This window comes from Carlito syrichta, unplaced genomic scaffold (genome assembly GCF_000164805.1).
Source record: "Carlito syrichta isolate Samal-C Ts95f unplaced genomic scaffold, Tarsius_syrichta-2.0.1 Scaffold314775, whole genome shotgun sequence".
Lineage (NCBI taxonomy): Eukaryota > Metazoa > Chordata > Mammalia > Primates > Tarsiidae > Carlito > Carlito syrichta.
The window spans coordinates 353967-358194 of record NW_007258871.1 but is presented as its reverse complement, the minus strand read 5'-3'; positions in this window follow the sequence as shown (position 1 = coordinate 358194).

The window sequence follows — 4228 nt, the reverse complement described above, 5'->3', positions numbered from 1 at the left end:
CAAAAAATCCTGCATAAACCATAAACAAAACTAGTTGAGCTAATAAATAAATTCAGCAAAGTTGCAGGATACAAGATCAAGACACAAGAAGCAGCTTTATTTTTATACATTAATCATAAAAAACCTGAAAAGAAACTATGAAAAATAATAATAGTATCAAAAAGAATAAAATACGTAGGAAATTGATTTAGATGAGGAAGTCAAGGTGCAAAATTTGAAAACAGAAAGCTAAGAAACATTGCTGAAGCTGGGCTCGGTGGCTCAGCCTGTAATCCCAGCGCTTTGGGAGGCTGAAGTGAGTGGATTACCTGAGCCCGCGGGTTCGAGACCCACCTGGGCAACTTGGCGAGACCTCATCTCTACAATAAATAAAAAAATTAGCTGGGTGTGGTAGCACGTGCCTGTAGTTCCGGCTATTTGGAAGGCTGAGGGGAAAGGATCGCCAAAGCCCAGGAGGTCGAGGCTGCGGTGGTCCGGAGCGGCCACTGCACTCCAGTCTGGGTGACAGAGTGAGACTCCAACTCAAAAAAAAAAAAGAAAAAAAGAAAAAAAGAAAGGTGCTTCCCTTCCCCAAAAATAGGTCCTTCCAGAGCCTGTAAATGTGATGTGAACTTACTGGAAGAAAGACTTTTCAGATGTGATTAAGAACCTCCAGGCCTGATGTGGTGGCTCATGTCTATAGTCCCAGCACTTTGAGAGGCTGAGGTGGGAGGATCACTTGAGCCCAGGAGTTAAGAGATCAGCCTGGGCAACATAGCGAGACCTTGTTTCCACAACAAATCAATAAAGTTAGCCGGACATAATGGTACATACTTGTAGTCCCAGCTATTTGGGAGGCCGAGGTGGAAGGATTGCATGAGCCCAGGAGATAGAGCCACTGCACTTCAGCCTGGGTGACAGAGTGAGACTCTAACTCAAAAAAAAATATATGTTGGATTATCTGGGTGGTCCTTCTAAAAAACAGAAGAGAAGCTGGGCGCAGTGGCTCATGCCTGTAGTCCCAGTATTTTGGGAGGCGGAGACAAGAGAATTGCCAGAGCCCAGGGGTTAGAGATCAGCCTGGGCAACTTGGTGACACCATATGTCTACAATAAATCAAAAAATTAGCCAGGTGTGGTGACATGTGCCTGTGATTCCAGGTACTTGGAAGGCTGAGGTAGAAGGATTGCCAGAGCCCAGCAGGTTGACACTGGGATGACCGTGAACGTGCCACTGCACTTCAGCCTGAGTGACAGAGTGAGACTCCAACTCAAAATAAACAAACAAACGAGCAAGCACAGAAGAGAAGACACAGACATGGAGGATGAGGCCATGTGAAGACAGAGGCAGAGACCAGAGTGACACAGCCACAAACTATAGACTGTCTGGAGCCACTGGGAGCTGGAAGTTGCAAGGAAGCCTCACTTGCCATGGCCTTGGAGGGAGGACAGCCTTGGTGACTCCTGATTTTGAACTTCTGGCCTCTGAAACTGTGAGAGACTGAATTTCTGTTGTTACAGCCGCCACAGGAAACGAATACAGCCCTTCTGGGTCTCTGTAACCTATCAATAATGTACCGTAACATAAAGCAGCGTTTCCCTCCACTGGGGACTCTGTGGGTAAGCGTTTTGCCTACTCACACTGTCTAGTCTTTAGAATAATCTTCAAGGTAGACACTATTAGACTCCTGTTTTGCCAGAGTGACAAGAAGGTACAGACAGGGCGAGTGTCCTGACTACAGAGGTGGTGGGGCAGGGTCACCTCCCTCTGGTGAGCTTCCCCTGGCCACTTGATACGTGCACGCAGAGAACCTAATGGCTACCACAGCTCTGGCCTGGCTGTGCCCGACATCTTCAGTTCTGTGCACCAACTCCCTTCAGGGGCTGCGGGGGGATTAAAGGCCTGGGAGTGACCTTGAAAGTGACCCTGGAAGTCTCCTGTTACCCTGCACAGAAGGCCATCTCTCACAGCTCCTCTTCCTGCCCCTGCTGGCCTCTGAAGTAGTCTGGATAGGAGAGGGATGCTTGGCTCGTGGGGAATGGGACGTCAGGGCCAGAAGCGACCCCAGAGATCTGTCCTTTCCTCGTGCAGGTGAGACATTGAGAGGAAAGGAAATGTTGGCTCCTTGCCTCATTTGGTACTGCGTAAACCGGAGGGATGATGGATGGTAAAGGCTCGGCAGGACACAGCCAGGTCTGCTTCAGAGGGGAACATGCTCAGACATAGGGCTCAGGGGGTGGGGATTCACTGAGACCCTCGTGAAGGCGGGGACCCTGCCCGGCCTTGACCACAGCCACAGCCTCTAAGGACGGTTCTTCTCCCCGGGCTGCTCATCCATACCTCTCATGCCTCACCCTGACACCCCAGAAGAAAGCAGCAATGGTTGTTCCAAAAACATTTAATAATAGCATAAACAGGCTAGGCACAGTGGGTCACACCTGGCACTTGGGGAGGCCCAGGCCGGAGGATTGCCTGAGCTCTGGAGTTCGAGACCTCATTTCTACAAAGAGAGAAAAAAGAAAAAAAAAAAAAAACTAGCCAGGCACGGTGGCACCTGCCCATAGTCCCAGCTACTCCAGAGGCAGGAGGATGGATTGCCTGAGCCCGGGAGGTTGAGACTGCAGTGAGCCGTGATCGTGCCACTGTACTTCGGACTGGGCAACAGAGTGAGACTCTGACTCAAACAAATAAAATAAAATAAAATAAAATAAACAGGGGTTGGTCCCAGGGTGCAGGGCTCTAAAAAGGGACACCAGTTCAAGGCAAGTAACTTTAGCCCCGTGCCCTTTCCTATGCCAGGGAGCTTTTCCGTCTGTCCAGCCAGAGCAAGGGAATGACAGGCAACCGAGAAAGTCATCTGAGGCTCCTTTCTCTGCTCCCTCCTCTCCCTGAAGCAAACAACAGCTCAGTGGCTGCCCTGGGGTGAATCAGGGGCCTAGGAACCCGGGTCCCTCCTGGGGACAAGCCGTTCAGTGCGGAGCCTTGGCCGGGCCAGGCCTGTGTGGTTATTTATAAGCCGGGCTGCCTGGGTCAGACTGGTTTGTTTGCCTGTCTGGTGCCAAGCTTGTTCTTTTTTTTTTTTTTGAGTTGGAGTCTCACTCTGTCGCCCAGACTGGAGTGCAGTGGCCGCTCCCGGCCACCGCAGCCTCAACCTGCTGGGCTCCGGTGATCCTTCCGCCTCAGCCTTCCAAGTAGCCGGAATTACAGGCGCACACTACCACGCCCGGCTGATTTTTTGATTTATTGTAGAGGTGAGGTCTCGCTGCCCAGGCGGGTCTCGAACCTGCGGGCTCAGGCAATCCACTCACCTCAGCCTCCCAAAGGCGCGGGATTACAGGCTGAGCCACTGAGCCCAGCTTCTTTTTTTTTTTTTTTTTGGAATCTGCATCTGAGCAAGGCCAAGTAATCCCAGAATCAAATCATTAGATCAATACTTGCTGGCCAAACACTTTCAAAGTCTCGAAGTCTCCAAGGGGAGGTTTTTCTTTCACATTCTTCCTGGACAAATCCCTTGACCACAGGAAGGAAGCAATGGGGCTGCGGGTGGGGGTGCTAAGAGTTTGTCCCTGACTGGGGCCGTCCTCAGAGATGGGTATATTGGAGTTTCGTTGTTATTTACAAATGAGACTGACGTCTCTGAAAAGGGCCTCAAAAACATACACTGTAGGGCTCAGGGCTGTGTGTGTTTTTCAGGAAGCCTGGGCACTTTTGCTTTTTGTGGGTCTCTTCCCTCATTAAAACAAATTAAGGCTGGGCACGGTGGCTCACATAATGCCAGCATTTTGGGAGTCGGAGACAGAGGATTGCTTGAACTCAGGAGTCTGAGACCAGCCTGAGCAACATAGAGAAACCCCATCTCTACAAAGTGAAACGAAATGAAATAAAGTAAAATAGCCGGGCACAGTGGCTTACGCCTATAATCCCAGGTGTGATTTGGGAGGTGGAGGCAAAAGGATTACCTGAGCCTAGGGATTTGAGACCAGGCTGGATTATTTGACCAGACCTTGTCCCTGCAATTAAAAAAAAAACAAAAACAAACCTGTGGTTCCGGCTACTTGGAAGGCTGAGGTGGAAGGATCTCCTGAGCCTAGCAGGATGAGGCTGCAGTGGCCATGAGCGTGCCACTGCACTCCAGCATGGGTGGTGGTGAAACTCTGACTCAAAAAAAAAAGTAAATAAATAAAAATAAAGCCAAGTTTGGTGGCTCAGCCTGTAATCCCGCGCCTTTGGGAGGCTGAGGTGAGTGGAT